Genomic DNA, 23,179 nt, shown 5'->3' with positions numbered 1-23,179 from the left:
TTTTGTTCTAGGTGGGCTTAGGCCCAGTATTCAAATAAATCTGACATGAGATGGGACCAAGTCTCACCACCATGCCACCTGCAGGATGTGACGTATGTCAAGACAGAGCACCACTGCCTGCCCCCTCAATTAAGAGGAAGGGGAAGACTGACATGTGTATGCACACGTGCACAGGTGTGTGTGTTTGAGAGCGAGAGAGTGTGTGGGTGACAAATGAGGTGAGGTGAGATGGGCTCACTGGGTCTTCTCTCCCCAGCTATGGGGAAAGAAGGACTGAAATTCCTCCTGGTGGGTCCCCAGGGACCTGGTGACCTAATGAAGAGCTAGGGTGGTTTTTTTGTAGGCTTCTTACTATGGATCTGTTGGCTAGTGAAGAGATGCTGAAGGAGGGCATATTGATTGGACAGTAGGGAGAGAAGGGCAAACTGATTTGATGGTGAGGTGGTTAACTTTTTATAGAGGGATTAACTTTTTTTTTCCTGATTGATTTATTGGCTAATCGAGGGGGAGAGTCAATTGGGAAGGGCAATGAGAATTTATGATGAACATTAGAACATAAAGCTTTCCAAAATGTAAAGATTATGAATATTTTTTTTCTTCCTCATTTAGCTCTCCTTTGTTCAATGAGCAGTGAATGTGGCTGGGGCCATCACTGGCTCATCTTCTGGCATCACACTCTGCCATTTCCTTGTTCTTCTGAAAATTGATAGGGCTGATACCAGGTGCAAGTGTTAAATGTTCTCTCTGTGAGCATTACCTGAAATGTTCACACTTTGAAGTTTGTAAATGTTTTTCATTGAGTTTTCTGAAGCTGTGTTTTACTGTATAGCATAGTGAGTTTGCTGGTAGACATCCTTTGTCATTAATCATTATAGTAACCTAGAGCCAGATTTGTAAAGGTATTTTGGTACCTAAAGGTGCAGATGGGTGCACAGTGGGATTTTCAAAAGCACCTAAGCAGCTTAATCACCGTATTCCGATTAAAGTTTATGGAAGTTAGGCAACTAACTCACTTGGGCACCTAGTTGAATTTACAAGACCAACGTGTAAACTTCTGCATCTCTAGACACAAACTTTTGTAAACCTAATTATTTGGGGCAGAGACCATCTTTTTGTTCTGTTTGTATAGCACCTAGCACAATGAGGCGCTGGTCCACGATTGCGGCTTTTAGACTTTATCTCAATACTAATAATCAACTACTTAATAGATTTGAGGTGCTGTATAAATATTCATTGCTAAAAATATACTAAGTGTCTATCTGGGCACTCTTATGGTCTCCATAATCCTCACAAGAGTCCCTGTGAGGGCGAGAAGTAGTAGTAATCCCATTTTACAGATAAGAAATCAAAGCACAGTAAGGCTTAAAATATTATTGTTACCACCTGAAGTGACTTTCAGGAAACTCCTCCCTTTTGCCTAAGTAATTTGTTTGCAGCACTTAGGGAGGAAGCCTGCTCAGTGAGCTTTCTGTGTTTATAGGCAGCAAGCAATGAAATCCCATAAGGTCAGTGAGTTATTGGAGCTGTGTTGTAATGTTACAGTAATTTCCGTATTGCAATGATATTATCCTTGGGAGTGTTGGTAAACTGAGTGCCAGACACTCCTTTGATTTGACAAAGAAGCCTTGCTTGTTCCATTCCCTATGCCTTCTGACATACACATACAACATGATCCACCTTGTTTTTGTCATCTTTAGCTAAAATGGCAATGCTTTGACAAGAAGGACAGCAGAAATAGTGTCATCAGTAGCTGCCCCAGAAAACTTTGAAGGAAATAAATGGGTAGGTATTTTTAAACAGATATTAGGGGAAAAAATCTTTATTTTTTCAAATCCAGTGCCGGTAATATTCCCCACCACCATTTTGTGAAATGTGATTTTTTGAAATTTTAAATTAACTTCTGAAGATCCCAGAGCTGATCAAATATTTCCAAATGAATAATTGACGTGACAACAATAATAATATTAGGCTGCTATAATTCATGCTCTGATGAACACCGATCAGTCCATGAAATCAGGGAGGTAGAAGAGGTCCTTGCAGTCTCCTGTGTTGAGAGGGATTTGATGCATGAATGACTCTAGCCCAGCATATAGAATTCTAATCTTATTGAAAAATAGAAAATAATGGCAATGAGGTTTTTCAGTTAAACCAACAACAAACCCTTTTAGCCAAATATAAAATGTTGTGTTTCATTTTACTCTTTGAGAACTTACAAGCCATCCATTGTAGATAATGCAACTCCAGAAAGTTTCTTTCACAAGATATTTTGCTAGCTTACAGGTTGACTGTTAAATTTGCACTGTACGTTTTGTCAAGGATGCTCTAAGTGGTACTAAAGCTGACAGAGAACAAGCAGGAGCTGACAGCTTCATTCCAGTTACAGCTGATTATAGGCTGCAGAGGCCTGAGGGCCCCATCTCTAAAAAAGGACCACTGAAAATTCACCAAAGCACTTACATCCTGCATATGTATTGTACCTAGGCTGAGTGGGAAACTGTAGGTACTGCACTAGGTAATCACCTGTATATCCAGTAATGGAAGCATTTAAAATGAGAAAGAAATTATGCTTTTTAAATGCATATGAAAGTCACAAAAGGAAAAGTCTTATATTTGTGTTGAATGGTAAGTGAAATAAACAGCAGGACATTATTTATAATTGTAAAACATTATTCTATACAACTTAATTCATATGTGATCATAATCAGACTATCAAAGATTATATACAGTTGTCATCAGAATACAAACCCTTAAATACAACGAGCCACTGACAAAACACTGAACAGATCAAAATTGGAGCAACAATAGAAAGACTGTAAACATATGCAGAACTAGGTCAGTGCCAAGGAGAATGGCATGCAGGCCTCATCAGGAAACAGGCTATCAGAGCTTGAGAAATGATCAGCAACCACCAGACTGCTTCAATTTCCAAAAAGCATGGGACACACTATAGAACTACCTTCTCCTACTCAACCTGTGTGCCCAGGAGTAACTTAATTTATATGAGTAGTCCACTGACTGCAGTAGGACTACCCTCATGACTAAGGCAATCTCCGTGCATAATTGTTTACAGAACCCTACCGAGACTAATGTCAGTGGTGGCTTTACCTGAGTGAGGGCTGCAGATTTGAGCACTATGAGATTATGTCCATGGAGACATACCTGAGTTAGCTTTAATCTAGTTTGTGCAAGTGCTAATAGACACGGCATCACTGGCTTCTGCACAGGCTGTCTGTATAAACCGGACTGGGACCCTTACTCGGGTGGCCATTTTTGTGCTGCCATTGCTTCATTGCTATTGGTATTTGCACTAGCTGGATGAAAGTTAACTCAGGTATGTCTACACATGTGGAATCATAACTCCAACTGCAATGTTGTCACAGCCTTAGAGGACACTAGTACTTTCAGTATAGTGCATGTTCCTTTTTTCAAATTTATTTCCTATGTCCTGTTTTGTCCAGGCCAGAGTTTTCAAACGTGTTTAGTGATATAGATTGCTTCTCAAAAAATGAGGCAAACTTTGGATATTTAAAGGGACCTGATTATAGCAGGATGGATGCTCAGCACTTTCTGGAAATCAGGCCCATTTAAGGTGTCAGTCTAGCATCCAAAATCACCAGTCACTTTTGAAAACCTTGGCCTTCTATTTTTTAAACAAATATTTGCACAGTTGTCCTGTGCCGTTCCTCCAGAAATTTTCCTGGTCAAGCAGAGGTAGAAAGCATATCCCTCTTTTTCTTCTCTAAGTTTTCCCATTTATAATTTTCAAGTGTTGGCAAGTACACACCACGTGCCACCACTTCATCTGCATGGGATTTGTATTTCTGAATGCCTAGGAATTGCAGATGGTGGTGCTTGCACATGTAAGGAGAGCTTCTAACTGTGGAACTCTATTTCTTTCAATTCTCTCCCAGGTCAATTTTATGTGGTATGGACTACTTCACCAACGCGAACAAAACATTGAAACATACACATACACAGCCACACAAACATGAATAATAAAATACCACCATTATTTTTGTTAAAGTTTTAATGAAATCATTAGAGAATTTTTGTTCTATTATTCTAACCAGAAGCTTTCCATTAAACAACACAACTGCATTTCCCCCACCCCTAAATATCAGCCTTAGTTTATTAGCACCAGAGGCCTGATTCTCAAATATGCTGATTAAAAAAAACACCACATAATCTTTAGAATATTTTGGCTCGGTACTAGTACTTTAAATATATAAAATATCTCACAGCTTGTAGCTTGAAAATAAGTACTTCAGGCAAAATCCCAGTGTATCAAAGAACAGAAGTTTTTTGTGGTTTTACAATGAGTAATGAAATGCTAACAGTTTAAAGTGAAGGTCTAAAATGAAAGCTTTGTTTAAAAGGTGAGTTTTATTTAGTTAATCTTAGATAATGCTTTTGCTATCAATTTTCATTTATCTAACTAGAAATTAGACTTTCAAACATACCTAACTTCTTAGAAGAACACCCACAGATATGTTGCTAGCTGCAAAACACAAAAGAAAAACAGTCAGGCTTCTTTATCCCTCAGTGACTGAAGGTTGCTTGTAATCAAATTTGTCCAAACTTTTCAACTGTAGTATATCAGCAGAACCTTTTTTGTAATCCCTATTTTCTAGCTGGTTTTTTAAAAGGCAACTGTTGAGATGTAACTTTTTCTTAATGAGCAAACAATGTCTCTTTGAACATGTGTGGGTGTGTGCACATGAGTGTGTGTGCATGCACAAGCAAACATCCCCCTCCCCTCCCTGGTGATACTGTGTGTTTGTTTTTTTAAATCACTTTTTTTTTTTTGGTTTAATTAATGATCTATTTGAATCATAATATTCTGCCCCAAACAGTTTTTCAGCCTTTCTATAAGAGCAATAAAATAAATAATAACACGAGGGGAATGGATATATTTGCCGTCACTAGACTAGCTTATATTTTTACATAAAATATTTTACATTAGAATCCAGACATTCATTAGAAAACTTTGTGTATATAAAGATGCTCTGATACTTTGAATTGGAAAAATGAAGATGGTGATTAAGTGAAAGAAATTGGTAGGGGGAGAGCTTAGGAGAGACAGATATGTTCTGCAGTAGTTTAGTTTGCATAATTCATTTTTAAATATGGATCTTCACTCTGTTTCTTTAAACAGAAATTCCTACTTTGAATACATTACAATATTTTACGTCAAACAGGGCACTAAGCAGTAGCTCAGCACCTGTTTGCTTGTCTGCTTACTGTCTACTACTCTCACTTGCCTGTAATCTAGATTTATGGTAAATCTACCCTTTCCCTTCATCTACAAGGTCCTGGGACATTTGAGTAGCCAATCTGCCCTTAAATATGTCTCTGAGGAAATGGTGCTAATTAGTATTGGAATTTACAGCCTTCTGTTTTATTGACTTGTCCTACTTTCTTCGATAATTAACTAATGAGTAAAGTAATGAGCTATGTTAGTCAGTCATGCTGTTCAATTAAACAGCAAATCAATTATTGAAAATAGTTTCGGACAGTTGTCATGTCGTCATGATATGTGAGCGTGCGCATATTTAATATAAATGCAGTTATGTCCTAGATGATACAATGTCGATCTATGTAGGTATACCACTTATGTAGTCCCTTCTGACTGCAGTAAAAACCTGATCAGTTGCTCCCCCCTCCCCCTTCTGTTTGTCCATTCTCTGTTCTATTCTTTAAATAATCCTGTGGTTTTTGGTTTTCCTGGTCGGAGTTTCTTTGCATTCCTATAAAGTGTCTCAGCATCAGAGAAAAGAGTAAAGAAACATTATGTTACCAGATATTGCATTATAAATAAAACATGGGGGATAGTGGTTGAAGGTTGATGTGTCCATCCATAGCTACAATCCTTGGACTTGCCTCAGTGATGCATGCATGTGTTTTCTCCTTGTGGCTTTGGTTAACTGACCAAGAACTCAAGTATATAACCACTGATGACCACGAGAGAGCAATAAACCAATATTAAATAATCCTCCTCTTTCCTAGCTGAAACATCATATGACATCAGCAAAGAGCAACACAGACGAATTAAGGAAGTTCCACAAAAAAAGCTTTTCGTATTGTTCTGGGCAGCAGGTCACTTTCAACAGGCCTCTTTTATATGTGGCTTCTAGTGTAGTTGCATCAGATAGTATTCTATAGCCTCTCATTTCATATTGCCATGAATACCAAACACTACAGCAGTGTGGGCTCTAACAGAAGATGAGGCACCCCACATACATTCCTGTGTAGCCCTTTGGTAGCTCTTCTTCCAACTCCAGTGGGGCAAAGTAGTTGCTCCGGATCCAACCTCTCTTTGCACCATAGCTGCCTTTGCTTTCAGGGGCCAGCGCTTGTGTAAACATGAAGGACTTTCACTGAGGGTACAAAACAGACATCATATCGTATTAATTTGTTGATAGAGTGAGGCTTTGCTTATGTGTGCTTACAGTGCAATTTCAGCTGCAACTTTTACCTTGGACATGGTAAATTACATCAACCCAGGGTAACTCCTCTTTTCAATGTAAACCACTCTTTAATTTGAGCTCTGAACTCTAGCTGTCTCTTTTAGACATCGGTGCCTCATTTTACCAGTTACGTTAGCCGATGGCTGCATGTGTACTTAATATGCATTGCTTGTTGATAAATTGTATAGTCAATTGCTTGACCACACGTTGGTTTGTTATGAAATATACTTGAGACCAAATAACCAAGGTCAGTCAGATTTATTAATATAGTAATAAATTAGTATAATATAATGTATTAATATAGTATTATAGTAATATATAAAGATTCTATATGATTCTAGTATCAAAGAAGCCATCTTGAACAGCAATGTTACATTCAACTTATGCAAAAGTTGTGCTCCCTAGAGTTACACATTTCAGCTGGTATCATTTATATGATGATTTTACAAGTTACACATCTCTTTATGCATCATTAAAATCCAACCAATCAGTTTGTCCCAGTTCCCTAACTTGTTCTGTTCCTTCCTTATCTTTGTTTTGCATATTAATATTCTAAATACTGATCCATGAAGGTACTTCCCTAGCTTGTAACATATCTTGATTTGAACAGGATTATGGTATAGGCTAGTTTAGGCTATGTCGGTGTTACAATATTTGTGCTTAAAGTTGTTAATGCTTAATGCATATATATATGATATGGATAATACATATTAATAATATGATATATGTAGATATTCTAGCCAGCATATATTAGTCAATTAACTTAAAATGTTTTGAAATTCTTCTTTGTGAGTCTGACTTTATTCAAACAGAAGGGTTTTTGGTGGGTGCTAGAGGAATTTCCATTGGAGTTAATTTTATGGTTTAATAGGGCAGTATTGCAAAATTGTCATAAAAGATTATAAGTCCAAGCACTATATCTACTTGCCTGCCCTTCTGGTGATAATGAAAACATGAATGAGATTTTACGTGCCCCTCAAAAAATCACTGTGCTCTGGGGAGGATAGGATTTTACAGGATTGGTGGTGCCTGGATCACTTTCACTGTTTCAAAAAAGTATTTTTTAAAGGAGTAAAAACTACTGGATTGAAAATGTTTTAGCTTAAGATTTTAAACACCATTTGGATCTTCAAACTCATGGCATAGGTGCTGGAACTAGGAGTGCAAAAGGTGCTGGCTTGAAATGGTTTCCATTATATCTATAAGGGTTTACAGTTTGGTTCACTGGCTTTCAGCAACCGCCCTCCCCTTTCATAAAAATTGTTCCAGCACTCCGAATCATGGTGCCTAAAGTAAGGTTCCTAAATGTAAGTGACCTGATGTTTAAAGGCAGAGAAGACCCACAGTTCCAAGTGCCTTTTGGAAAGTAGGCCAAGGTGCCTAAATATGGAGTTAGGCACCTAACTTTAGGCCCTGGAGTTTGAAAATGTTGGTCTTAACTGTCCAATTGAAATTAGATCTGTTATAGAAACAACAAACCAAAACAAATCAAAGACAGTTCAAAAAAGGCAACATAAAGTTTTCATTTCCAGAGTTTTAATTCGCTGGTTGTGCTCTTCACTGAGAATATGCAAGGAACACAGACATTCCCATATGAATTAAATTACAATTTACATATGAATTACATTAGAAATATGAGCTACACTAAAGAGATAATTAGTGTTGTCCTGGGTTATGTGAAGGCAAACAAAATTAAATAAGAACAATTTCAAAGCCAAGTTTTTCTTTGCCTTTTCAACTAAGCTGGTTTAATCAGTGATAATGACTGAAATAAATCCACTACATATAAAACAATGTGCAACATATCATACTGTGTGAAATGCCATTACTAAGGCCTGTGCCTTTGTAAATCATACAGTCAAATGGGGAGTACAATGTGCTAGATAGTATATTATAGATATTTTGTCTGTGTTAAATGCCAAAGATTGAACGTCGTAGTCCCTCATGCCTTCAAGGGAGCTGAGGTACTGTAGGCTGGCGTCAAAGTGCTGTTCCACTGAGGAGTAATAGGGGGCCTCTGAGGATATGTGTATTGCTGGTGGTTGGCTTTTTTTTTAAACCTTTTATCTATGACTGGAAGAAGACAGAACAGTCACAGGAAAATGCCATTGCTGCTATAGAGAATGGGGTGGGAGGAGAGAGAGAGAGAGAGAGAGAGAGATTAAAATACCAAATGGAAGCTGTCTACCTGTGTAGTAGTGCCTCAGCCCCTAAACAGAGCTATGGTTTATGAGTACCTAGCCTAACGAGCTAAACTCTGGTGACCATAAAACTGAAATATAATTATGACATTAAAGATGCCTATATTTGAACTTAATTATTAATTAATTTAATGAGAGAATAGAAGGTTGTAAAATTGCTAATTAAATGACTCTGTAAAACTGCAGACTGCAGAGGATTTACCAAATGATGAATCCCACAACAGTATTTGGGTTATATCAATATTCTATTAATATACAGTATGCCAGAGGTACTGGCTAGTATGCTACTCACAGTTAAGACGATGTGACAGGCATACAGAGTGAAAGAAAATGAAGGACATAAAATTCCAAATGACAGCAACCTTGAAGACATTCTCAGCCCCCACGTCTGTGGCAGTTACTGAAATTGGTTAAATAAACTTAGAAGTGCAGGATAAAAATCAATCTTACCATTGCAAATGCGAATAAATTGGCTTGAAGCAAGCGACCCACCTAAGGTTTCGGGCACTGTGGTGTTCGCGTTGCTCTGTGCTTGCATGCAGGAATGGTCAGAGCTAATGTGGACATGCAACAGTCAGAGAGAGAGAGAAAGAGAGAGAGCAAGAACAAAAATAACTACCCCTGTGTGATTGGTGAAATTAAACTCAAGTGAACCTTCAGGGGCTGAATCTAAGCCTACAGGGGACAATTTTAGAGATTCCCACTTTGTGTTATGAACATATGAGGAATTTCATTGTAGTGGGTAATGGCAATACCATTTTTGATGACACTTGTTTTTTGGTTTAAAAAAAAATAGAAGCAGTGTGAGAAAATGCTTTCTCTTCACTACTAAACCTAACTTGTATCTGCAAGTCAAAAGAATGTTTGGAGGGATATTTAACCCAGAGTGTAGCTAAATATTAGTGAGCATCAGATATTTGAAGGAATAGGTATCCCTATATATTTTTATGGTGGAAATAGTCAAATGAAACTGGCCAGTATTTTAGAAGACGTTCTAAGGAAAATAATGCTCAGCTCATTGCGTAAAGTGCTTTTAAATATTTGCGTAAACCTTAAGAACTGTTCCTCTTTGTATACGCCATGTACTGTAAGTTTTCTGATACTACCACGAATTTGTACAACAAAAAGTGATTTGACAAAACTCAGCATTATGATATGAAGAAAGTGTACATTTTTTCTCCTACTTTAAGCGTTTGAGATCCTTAGGTGGAAGGTGATATAGAAGTACAAACTATTATAATTTATTTTAATCACTGGGCAGGATTTGTCACCTAAGTGACATAACAGAGCAAGTCCCATTGAGAGTCAATTTTATTTATTGGTTCAAGCCAGGATTTTCAAAATGACTAACGATTTTGGGTGTCTCTTCCCCCTCTCCCCCCATTTTTTTTTTTTTTCTTTGAAGATGCCCATCTTAGAACACCTAAAGATGAATTTTCATGGGCTGGATGCGCAGCACTTTATGAAAATCAGGCTTCTTTAATATGCCTCAAGTTGGACACTCAAAGAATAAGACAACCCATATCACATCAGATACTAAGGTAATAGATTTGGTACCTTAATAGACTAGAACTAATCACTTTTGAAAATCTGCCCCTTATTTTGTAAACTACCCTGGCCAGTTTCTGTCAGAGCACATACAATTAATAAATACAAAGACCTGTATAAACATATGATTATGGCAGCATACCCTCAGGATTAACAGACTCAAACCCCCAGACTGTACACCTTCTTAAAAATAAAACCAGAACCTCTTCTATAATGAAAACAGATATCATCTCCACTAGCCACATTGGAGGCTTCCAAGTAGCATCACTTTCATCATATCTGGACTGAGTTTCATCCAACTTGCTCTCAGGCAGACATTGGAAAAGTTTTGGGTTTTGTTATTTTTTTATTTTTTATTTGGTTTTTTTAGAAGATGCACTGACTGGATTCAATGAAAATGTGACATGAAATTGGTTATTGTCATCATATTGCTGGCTCCACATACGCACACTATCTAAGGAACTGAATTATTATCTACCCCAGAGTTATCACATGTTGAATAGCATTAGTGATAGAACAGAATATTTTCAAAGTGTGTCCTCAGGCAGAGGAACAAACCATAGCACTGCCTCTGAGAGAAAAGCATGGAACTATTGGAGCCCAACTTTCCAATAGTCATTATTGGCTGCTGATTCAACAAAACCTCCTAATTCAATGACTTCAAAGGCAGCTAACAAATCCAAAAAAGGATATGCAGCCTATTTGTTTTTTTGGAGAAGAACCTCAATCAACAAAACCACGGCTGTCTCCACACCATAACTTAATCTAAAAAAGAGTCAGGAAATCTGCGGTCTTCAATATTGCCAAAGTTGCCTAGCCACAACCCTCTCAAATACATTTCTTCCAAAATAATAATAGTAATAATAATAATTAATAATTAATAAGTGTTTGAGGCAGGACAATAATTGGTGAAAGCATGGCCATCAAGTGTTAGCTTCTTGAGCAAGGGCCTACCACTTGTTTTGTAATTTAAAAGGGCATTAATTATAAGTATGACATGAGATATTGAACACATCATCTTACTAGGTTTAACTATCCATGAGGGATATGAGTTCAGTTCACAAGTTACAGGCCTGGTTTTACATTACAGAGTTTTAGGTCAAGGTTAGGCCTTGTATGGTCCTATCTATGGACATATCTACATTCAGATTTGTCTCAGGCCAACTTAAGCATCCCATTATGGTGATACAGTAAAACCACCTCCCCAAACAGCTGAGAGTCATAGTTGATCTATTTTGGTTGACACAGTGCAAATGTAAACACTGCAATATCCTGAAGCTCACCAACACCTTCATAAATTCATCGTGTGAAGTCTGATGAAACTCAATGAGAGAAATTGTTTCATACTCCTTTTTTACCCTCCATACTAAAGTTCTACCAAAGAGGCCGAAAGTGTAGTCTAAATATTAACTTAACATTTAGCTGGGTAGAAAATTCTTTCATTACCAAGCTCTGGGCCATGACTTGACATTCACCTATGGACACACATCAAGACCTTGATTTCTGCATAAAGTTCTGATCTAAAGTAAAGACATGGAAGATTAATTAACAGTATTATTTGTAGTACCCCCATCTAAAATTTCAAAGACAGATCATGCCAGTTTTGGGAAAGGTGGAAGGAAGGAAGTTTATGAAACTGAAGTAGGGACATGGGCAGCTTTGGTTACTTGTCAGCCAAACAGTTGGCTTTTCTAAACATCATGGAAACTACTGTGCAACTAACAGAGGAAGTGAGACACTGTTGATGAAAGCTCGGTTTGTTTTTGCATCTTTCATCTTAGATGAAAAAGTTAGAATGTGTGAAAATGAAATGTCAAAATTTATAATGAAACAATAGATATTTGATTAGTTGTCATTTTTCAGATTTCACTTAAGATAATAAAAATAACCCCAAATGAGCAGAGAGTACAAAATATATGGGTTCAACTTTTTTTTCATAAAACAAAGCTATTGCCTTCACTAGAAAACTTCCATTAATTTCCCTGCTATTATATTCAGTTTGGGATTTGAAGTAAGAAGTGCTCTCCTTGGTTTATGCATCGTCAGTAATATGAAAGATTCTGCGTTTGAAATTTGATTGACAGTTTGATGATCAACAAGATGGTAAAGAATCAAGTTTCCACTCCCACTAAGAAGCCGTACTGGCTCTGCAGCTCCAATAGAAATATACATTTCTATATATTCAAAGTATATATTTCTACTGGTGCTGCAGACATATATACTTATATGTCAGAAAAGGAAGCAGATACAATATGACTCTAAAGCTTGGTCACAGAGGGAAGAGAGAGACCTGTGCGAAAAGACTATTTTTATATACTGCTTTTCTGATCATGGACATGTGTTTTTCTAACAGATCATAAGTCCCTTTGAATGAAAGATAAAGAAAGCCAACACTGGCTCAGCAATCCAAAAAAAGTTGCGTTTTATTTTGTTATGTAGATTGCAGGTTTATTTTAATCTTCTTAACTAGCCCTCTTCATTGTTTGTTGATCAAGTTTCTGCTCTTAGTTTGAGAACTTTTCCAACTCTAAAGTCAGAAAATTACAGTAAGCCCTCATCCAAATATGCTGTACATAGCAAACAGATTTCAGCTGCCTAAGCAAACTGCCATGACCTTTGTGGATATTTTGCAGCAGGGAATATTACAGAATTGTTCAGAATGATGTCACAGAGGAAAGTTTACGTCGGATATCCCATCGTGCTTGGCATGTGCCTGAAAAATCTAACTGGATGCTTTTTTTTCTTTTGTTCCAAATTACAACTCAGACAGGCATCATAAATAAGAATAAGTCCATTTTACTGCTTCCAAACGCCAAATGTGTTAATCTTTTTTTTATTCTTTCGGCTTTGATTTAACTCCAAAGGAAATTAAGATAAGAAAATATCTAGACTGAAGTTGACTATATTTTACTACAAGCTATAGTACTAAGATCTGAGCTTTCTTTCTAGTCTTTTAGGTCTTGTGGGAGCAAAGCCATACTACCTATAATGCTAGTTTTCAGAAATAGTTGTCAAGCATGGTTCTGTGAGAATTATATACACTAGACAGCTATTTCCTAACATAGTTCTGGGTTTCTAGTTTACATACTTTTAGCATGATTTATCTAATTTGGAAAATGACTTTAAAATAATCCATTCTCTAGGCAACTCAGAATAAGTCTTTAGCTTGGTTTTTAAAAGTGGTTGTTAATCATATGCTTGAATGAAAATTTAATTGCTACCCTGTTTGGTCAAAAGAGTGTTTTAAAACTATTTCAAATATGGTTCCCAGCCAGAGATTTTTAAGGGCAGATTACCCACATGCTTAAAGTTAAGCACACATTGATGTGCTTTGCTGGATTGAGGCTTTTATGCACATTTTAGTCTTTAATTCCACCTTTTAATACATTTTTTATTTATTTGGGAAGTTAAGCTTTGTGTTTTTGTCTTAGAACACCTCCTTTGAATTGAAGGTAACAAACAAAAGCATGATCATGTGCCACAAAATATATAAAGGGGAAAAAAATCTCTAAATTATAAAAGTGAACAATCAATGCAGAAAAATGGAAATCCTGACTAACAATCTTGTTTCTAATACAAGTGTCTTATCTGTGTCTGACCAACCAATACTTACTTATTTAGATAACACATTATTCTAAAAAGACAGGCACCTGAATTTAATTTATAGTCGCAGAATTCTCCTATGTTTTCAGCAGATGTTTGAAAAAATGATAATGAAGGAAGGAAGGAATCTTTTCCTTGCTACAGGAAAGGTTAGCTGTTGAATATCTTCTGAGCAACAAGCATCTCAAAGGGTACAGGTGTGACAAAATTACAACAAATACCTGTAATGAATTAAAGAGTATTTGGTGGGTAAAAAAATAATATTTTAAATTAATTCTCTTACCCCTGAATTCTTTGGGGCATGGGTGAGGTTGTTCAGAAGGAAAGGAGGGAGGTATGCAAGGTAGAGGTATGTGTACAACAAAATAAAAGATTTCTAGTGTCTGGGATGTGGTGGATCCATTTGGAGTGCCATGTTTAACAACTGGGAGACAAGCAGTTATGGGTCAGGGGGAGAGCAGGAAAATAGTTAGCACTTTACAGTTTCCAGGGCCAGTGCAAACATTAATCAACTTGGAAGTTTCTTGATGTGTGGTGCATCAGGCTGAAGGGGTTAAATAACAATTTGGTCACAGAATTATTAAAAATAAGTTTCTAATTGGTATTAATTCTTTTCTTGTTTACCAATGCCATACTTTGAATTAGGAAGTGAAAGGAACTGTTAGTCATTCTTTAGAGTAAATAGAAAACTTCGGTGATGCTGGTAGACAGATCTTCCATTCTGGTCAAAGGACACCCTTTATAGGTATGTGTAGGAAGAAGCACCTGGGCTGTCTCCTAAAACAGCCTCTCACATTTGTTTGGCTCTCTCTAAGCTTATTTGGGGATGTGAACTCCCTCCAGACCCATCACTTCTCTTATCCCTCGTCCATTCCTTTTGCTGGATTCTCTCACTCTTAGGCCAGGTCTACACCTAAAAAGTTAGGTTGACCTAACTACATTCCTCAAGAGTGTGAAAAATCTACACTCATGAGTGCCCTAGTTAAGCTGACCTAATCCCCAGTGCAGACGGTGCTAAACTGACAGAAGAACCTAGTCAACCTAGCTAATGCCTGGCAGGGAGCTGGCTTAACTACAGCAACGGGAGAACCCCTCCCATCGCTGTAGTGGTGTCTAGACTGAAGAGCTACAGCAGTGCAGCTGCAGCGCTGTGGCTGTACCACTGCAGCGTTTATAGTAAGTCCAAGCCTAAGACGATGTAACATTGCATCAGACAAGTGACAACTGCCACCAAAATGGGTGAACTCCACCTCACCGTACTTTGATCTACTTTAATCATTGCTGGTAATTGGGGAGTGTAAAATCACTTCCCTGAATTGGCTGAAAATTTGCTGATCCTATAAGTTGTATCTGCAATTGGGAGCACCAAATGTAGTGAACAACTAGGTGGCACAAACCCTTTATGTGCTATTGCACTAGGCATTTCAAGTATGAGTCTAGGTACACATTTCTCCATGGTTTCTTACCTGGAGCTCAAACTTTGAAATGCAACTTTTAGCCCAAATCCTGAAAGATGATAATGGGACAATTTAACAGCCTCCTAGTTGCAATCAAGGAGAAGGAAAGCTACATAAGTACCAATGATGAGAAAACACAAATCCTGTTGTTTTTAGCAAACCCCTACAGACCCTGCTGCTCTATCTGCATAAATGGGAAGTCAGTGGAGTTAATCTGGATTTACACTGAAATGTAATCAAGTGTGGAATTTGTTCCCTAGACTATGGAGTGATCAGTATATCAATGAGTATATCAATTTCACATTCAGATATATGTTGTTAAAAACACCTCCATAAGTAATTTGAGAACAGAGGGTGTGATTTTTATTTATGCTTAGGCCCCTTTCCACAGTTCTGGCTATATCAAAGAGCCTCAAAGTGGATATAAACTACATTTACATCGATACAGTGGGATAAAGAGGACTCAGTGTAAATGAGAACATAGTCCAGAAACTCTCACTACAAATTGATTAATATATCAGCGGTAGCTATGATAATGCTATCTCCCCAATACAAATGAACATTTTAATAATATGAAGTTTTGTTTAAATAACTGTTCTCCAGATTACTTCAAAACAGAGAGAAATCAACACATTCTTGTTTCCGTTTTTATCAAGTGTTTTTTCATTAAAAAAATTATTTTAAAATTAGAACCAAAATGAGAGAGAGACTTTTTAAAGTTACTTTCTCCCTCAAGCTTAGCTAAACCTCCTCCTCCTCTTTTTTTTTTTTAACTGTTTGCTGTAGTTTTTGTGACACAGAAATACATTTGAAATGACACTGGATCACAGTTATGTGTTGAGTCATGAACAAAACCTATCTCTCACTCTCCCTTTCTTGTTGGCTCTCTTTTTTACTTAAACATAGCTTCTAGGTTAATGAATCAGTCTTCTAAAAAGGCTGCTGTGCCTACCAGATTATACTGTAAAATCTGTCATTCTGTTTATGTTTAAAGTACATGATTAAAGCGGTGGTCATGCTGAGGGAACTGATTCTCACACATAACAAGAAAGGATCAATCCATGTTTGCCGAACCCAGGTTGCCTTAGTAGAGGCTGCTGTTTTGGGATGCTGCCAGACCCCTAAGAAATATGTGTGAGCTTTGAAACTTGGTAGCCATTATTTCACTGAGCACAGCAAGGGATTAAAATAAGACTTAGCAAACTCTACTGTACCTTTTTTAAATTACAGCAATCTACCTCTCCACAAATTACAGTGCGAAAGCACCTGAGAAATAAATTATTCTGTCCTAATAGGAAATGAAAGGGTAAAATTTCAGTTTCAAGGTGGTCTATAAGGCACCCTTAAGTGTATTTTGGGCTTAAAACTGTAGTTGTGTTTTGGAAAGGATTTCATTGTGGGGCAAAGGGCTTTAGTATAAAAGAGAATCAGGCTCAATGTTTTACTGCCTTTTTTTTTTTTAAATTACAAGTGAAACTTCTGTGCAGCTCTAAAAATTGGCCCAGAAAGCTTGTGAAAAAGGACAGGTGATGTTTCTACTACCGTGTTCCATCCAAAGGAGAACAGCTTTTCACTACATTGGAGGCAGTTTTCTGACAATATCAAATTTTTCCAGTGAAAGCAGACACTTTGTGAAAACTTTTTTATTGAAAACCCAATGTTCCATCAAAATAGTTTCAACAGAAAATGATCAGCCAGCCTGTTGAAGTTTGCAGATGCAAAAGGTTAAGATTATGTGGATAAGCACCCACACACTTAGATATTTATCTAAACTGCACCTGACCTCCATTAAGGTTCATCCATCTCAACCAGAGTGAAAGTTACTTAGAGTATACTTGTAGCTGAAACTCTCATTTAAAATTCAGACTTAAAGTAAAGTCAAAGCCTTCAGAAAAGTCTGGTTAACTTTCAATATATTGCTTGCTTCTATACTTCCCTCATTATTGGGAAATGGAAGCCCTACAGCACTACAAAACAAAAAAACAAAAACAAAAAAAGGATTTCCTCATGGTATTTCCAGACCAGCTGGATCCAGGAAGCACTGGAAATCTTATGAAAGAGCCTTTTCATATGGAAATCCCAACCCATTCGGGACCACATAACTTCGTGGTCAGGGGACCAGGAAAACATTTTGGGAAAGGGAATAGTTTTAATAACTTATCTCTTTACTGGACCCAGTTGCTGATTGGGAACCAGAGACTGAAATGCAACAAAAGGGGCTGTGTGTATTATGTTGTAGCTTCTTGATAACCAGTACAGGAAATCAGGAGCACTGTTTGTGACTGGTTGGGAAATCTAACTTCAGTGTTACCCACCAGTTCTAGGAGAATCTGCTCTCCTTTTGCAGCCTGCCCTCACCTTCGCATTTTCAGGTGGGCTACCCTAGGCACGGATGGGTCACAATTACTATGCAGTGATAAATGCCAATATTCTGTTAATCATGCATTGTTCTACATCTTTGTTTCCAAATTGCTATGTATGTTTGAGTTAACAAGTACCCACCACTTTCAGATAATCCAGAGCGTTAAAACTAGCCCATCCCACCACCAGCTCCATAATAGCTACACTTCTATTTTTAGCATGCTCGCTCAAAGATACCACCCAGCTGCAGTGTAGACATGTCCTAAGAAGAGAAATTTAATTTACCCTCATGTGTAGTAGCCACAGAACCATGTAGTTAAACTGCTGGATAAATGTGGATAAAAAGCTAGACTGGTTCATGCTACAGATTTTTATTCTAACTGGTCATAGATTACTAACCAGGCTAAATTAAATATTTTAATGTACTAGACCAGTGCTGACTATAAATAGAGGGCAAAATACATGTTTAATATACCCTATGTCCTCTTCCTCAAAAGGATTTCTATTTAAGAACCAAATAGTTAATCAATGTAATTATATTGGGGTCTACAGACTTGATACTGAAATAAGTACATGCAAATGGCATTGTGATATAGACAAAACTAACCGTAGGAAGAACTATAATACTATTCAGACTAGTCAATCTTCATTTTATTTATGGAAGGATTATAACTGTAAAATAAAGGTTAATACTATAACAGGGATTCAAAAATGTTAACTATTCCATCCTGTGCTTATCCTCTATTCAGTCATCACCTATATTCTGATTTTCACATATCTTTCGTAGTGTTTATTTTTTACAAATGTGATTGTGTCCTTTTGTCACCTGAAGTATGGTACAGCATCTCATCAAATGCATAACAAAGCTCTAAACAGCCATCCTCAGGATATTAATCCATCATAAAAAAAGAAAGAACTTATATGAGAGAGCATTTCTATAGTCTCGAGTGTCAGTATTGGCAGCTGGAGTATGAGGCACTGAGAGTGTGTTTACCAACTTTGAGATTCATGCATAAGAAAGCTCTTTGTAATGTGTTTTCATGAGATGTTCCCTAGCTTTTGGTCTTTCACCAATCATAAGTTTGATTCTAGTGACTTTTCCTAGTAGATTCTGTCACTAATTCTTTCTACAGAAGTAAATATACCCTCTATAAGGAAATCCAGTTATGAACCATGGGTACAGCTATGGGAGTCTGAAAGAGATCAGGTCACACCAGAGACAGAAATTTCACAGCTGGGACTTTTTGCAAATACAACCAATATAAAAAATAAAACCCCATCTCTTTCTAACATTATATTCACTGATTTATTTTCTGAAAACCGCCCAAGTATAACTATTTATTTTAACTAAAGTAATCAAGATTAATGTCAGCAGTTATGACACACGCTGTTTGCTAAAGAACACATAGAACAATTGCTCAAGGCAAGCTTCATTAAGAAATCAGATAAAATTAGTAAAACTGATTATATTTCAAAACTCAGTGGCAGCAGCTCAAATTGCCATTCAGGAGTCTCCAATTAACACAATTGGTCTTGTTCACAATCAGCTTTTGTAATCTCATTAGTCTATTATATTGTAATCACTGGGATAACTGCACAACAAAACTTATTTTATTTTTGCACTGACTACAGATGGCAAAAGTGAAGGTGCAACATACACAGTTTTGCAGAGAAGAATGCAGACTCCTCAGAGCATTAGGAGTTCCCCCAGTTATACATTATTACCATACACTGTCCCACTGCTCTGTCAATGTTAGGGACTGCTGACAGCAGGCATCTAATTTGGCATTATATGACAGGGGAATTGCATAACTGACATTGCTAGTGGAAACTTACGAAGTATGAGGTGAAGATGTTACAAAGTATCAAGAAAGAAAGCTAGCCTACAGCTCTATGGATACATGGCTATAACTACATTACTTCCTTGATGTGCTGCCTTGTTTCATAAATATGTTCTGGAGATATTGGCCCTTGTGAAAACACAAAGTCTTTCTGTCCTTTAGGTGCTGGCAGTCGGCAAATGCCTACAATACTAGTGTTTCATTGATATTGAGTATTGCCTGCTGCAATGAGATTATGTTCTATTGATGGGAACTGGGGAGTAACATAGCCATCTACAGAAAGCAATAGGTTGCCTTATTTTCTAGCAGAAAATGTTGTTTATTTTATGAACTGCCTCTATCTTGCACACCAGGGATGTCTCTGTGGCTAAAGCCATAATAGGATTTTCCTAAATGACACAGAAATACAAATATTCTGACTGAGCACTTTTCTCCTTATTTAGCAGCAAGCTTTGATACAGTATTTTGCTTCCATCTTTTAAAGGAGATTTTCAATTTCCCACGTCCCTTATGACCGCTTCCTGTAAAGGTGTCAATAAGTACTAATTGCATTTTGCTTGACCAGTTTGCAAATCAAACCAGCAGAGGCGCGAGCCAATATGCATTCAAATCCCTTTACTTGGCTGCCGCAGTCTCAACTGGAAAGATATATGAAGCCAAATACTCATACAATTGTATGCTGGGAAATTCAGAATTCCTTCTGTGATCTCCAAAGATACCTATGTGGCTATCATTCACTTTCAGACTTCTATTTTATGAAGTGTTGTTGAGAATATTACAATGCTGTTTCTTTTAACTTCAAATCATGGAACATTTGCCTGAGAGCATAACAAGAAATAGCCCTGCTCTAGAGGGTATAAAATAATCAGATTAGGAGCCCCTGCTTATACAAGCAGGCTAGTATCAAAAGCAACAGGAAAAACAGCATTTCTGCTGCACTGGTTGCCAAACTGCAGATAATCTGTTTGGTGGAACTTTGCACCCCTAAGGCGCAATAGAACTGAACAAATAATTGATTTGATTAATTTTGCTTCTATTTGTATTTGTGACTTGTCTGTGAGAAGATCACAATGTTCTTGAAATTATTAGTTATTCCAAAGTATTAGCTGAATAGTTCCCACTTGAACTCTTGGCCTGTAATTTTGTTCAAAAGCAGTTTATTGTGTGCATTTGATATTGCAGTTCAAATATTCCAAGGCCAGAAGGGACAACTGTTGTCATTGATTCTAGTCTGATCTCCTGTATAGCAAAAGCCATAGAACTCCCCCAAAATAATTCCTTTTGAAGTAGAGAATATCTTTAAAATAAATAAATCCAGTCTTGATTGGACCCAGGCCACATGGGATGTTTCTGTTCTCTGACTGGATGAGCATAACTCTTAGAAACAGATGTCCGGTGTGAATATTCATGGCTCTGGATTCAAAATGCACTATCGTGAACATTCTTCCATATTCACTTAAAACTGGTTGTCTTTGCAAACATTCCTGCCAGTGAACCCATGTGCTAAAATATTCCTGGAAGTATTTAAGAGGCACAAACACAGTCAAAACAAATTCACTGGAAACTTTGAGAGAACACTTGCAGAACTCTTTTTGCAGTAGTGGCTACAGCTCTACCTGCTGCAGTGAACAGTGAAGGGTGTTGCATGGGCAATTCAGGGGCATAGCCAACACATATATCTGTGAACAGCACAGTTCCACATGTTCTTCTTTTCCCAATTAGTGCCCAGCAGTAGCCAGACTCAACCTGGCTTCATGAGTTCCCTGTGCTTCACATTCCTTGTGAGTATTGGGATTTCATTCCCCAACAACCGTGGAGAGGTGTATGATCACAGCCTTTTATTTGGGCTCATCTCACTTTCTCAGAATTGTGCCTATAGGCCCCAATTTAGCAGTCCATTCCTATTCAGCAAAACAGTTAAGCATCTGCTTAAATCCAATTGATATCAATTAAATTTAACCGTAAGCTTAAATGTAGGACTAGTCAGCCAAAGGGACAAATATTTTTGTAAGGATAAATTTTCAGAATTTTATGACCAGCTCTACTTAAGTACTTTGCTGTATAAGGATGGATTTAAGCACATGCTCACATGCTTTGTTGGACTGGGGCTATAATTAACAGTAGTTAGATATAGAAAACAATCCTGAAGTAGTTCTTCACTGCCAAGATATCAGGATCAATTTTGCTTTAATCTTGGGTGTCCATAGTTCCATGTAGTATTGATGGTATACTGAAGAATTTTAGCCATTTTATTTCACTTCAGGTAATTTAAACAATATCATCATTTATCTAAATAATATAAAAAGAGAAGATGAGAGTATGGATTTAAAAAATAAAGAGGAATTGCATCTAATCACATTTGGCAAGTTTTACTGTATTTGTAAAAATAAATAAAAAGCCAATACATCAGGAAAAAAAGCTTTACCTGTTATTTCCCTCTCATTTCTTTAAGTATAAGATACTTGAACTACCTTTTATATAAATAATGTCTGCCCTTCATTTGCTATTGGTTTCGTTACAGATATTGCTTGCCTTATGCAAGACCCTGTTGACTTCAACTGGATGTACTTGCATGAATAAGGTGGGCAATATTCAACCCACAGTTGCTTTTTCTTCAATCTGTGTTTGTTTATGGGTATGTCTTCACTAACAAATTCGTTGCCATCAGATCGATTCTTTGGGATCGATTGGGTGGAAGTGGAAACCCGCTCAATCAATCTGGAAGTTGACCAAATAAATCCACTCCCATAAAAAGAGTAATGCTGTGTCGACAGGAAGACATTTCCCATCAGCGCAGCATAGTGGGGACCCAGCGCTATTTAGAATTTAGGAAGCTGCTCTACGTAGCTTGCATACCTCCCGTCGACTGCCGCCAAATTTCAAGGTAAGTGTAGACCAGGCCTATGTCTTAATCCAGTGATTTTTTAAACACATTTTGCAATACGTGAACCAAAATCTCTAATTCAACTCTACTGAAAATGATAGACATAATATAGTCATTACAGATGAAGCCTGCATGACATGTCACCTTCATCCAGGGACATTTCTTTTTAAATAACAGCCAATTATGTCACTGCCACTGTGTAGTAATAGTGGCCTGGGGTGCTTCATGTTGTTTATTTTATTGCTATCTCAGACTTCTGTGGTGGTGTCTCTTTTTTCCCCTCATGCTTTGCATAGCACTATAAGTGGGTGTGAAAGTGGGTACATAAGACAACGGCAGCAAGCTTTGCATGACATAGCATTTTTGTGTCACCATTGCTAGTGCCACTCCACATACTTCGGGTTTTCTGTATTATCACTTGGTTGCACAAGTCTGTCTATGTGAGGATTTTTACCCTCCTATGAATGTTTGCTGGAGCTGAGGAGAGCTCATCCTCAGTATTGAATGATGCTGCACCATGTAGATGTTGCAGAATGTCAGCCAAACCAGGTTGATGCTGTTTTAATGTGATAATTTCTGACAGCTGCTGGCTTTTTGGTGCATTCTGTCCATTAAAGGATTCAGCTTGAATTTTAAAGGTGTCATCAGTGGAAAAACATGGAAACAGAACAGCAATCAGAATTCCACAGGCGGCCTGGTGTCTGGTGAACACAAGGGCAACAGCAATGTGTTCTTTGAAGTGGAGTTCAATTTAATTTTAGAGAAAACTTTTGCAGATTTCCAATCACATTAACTAACATTTTACCCTTTCACTTGC

Source organism: Emydura macquarii, unplaced genomic scaffold (genome assembly GCF_026122565.2).
Source record: "Emydura macquarii macquarii isolate MOO-44397 ecotype Brisbane River unplaced genomic scaffold, CSIRO-AGI_Emac_v2 contig_2890, whole genome shotgun sequence".
Taxonomy (NCBI): domain Eukaryota; kingdom Metazoa; phylum Chordata; order Testudines; family Chelidae; genus Emydura; species Emydura macquarii.
This window is presented reverse-complemented; position numbering follows the sequence as displayed.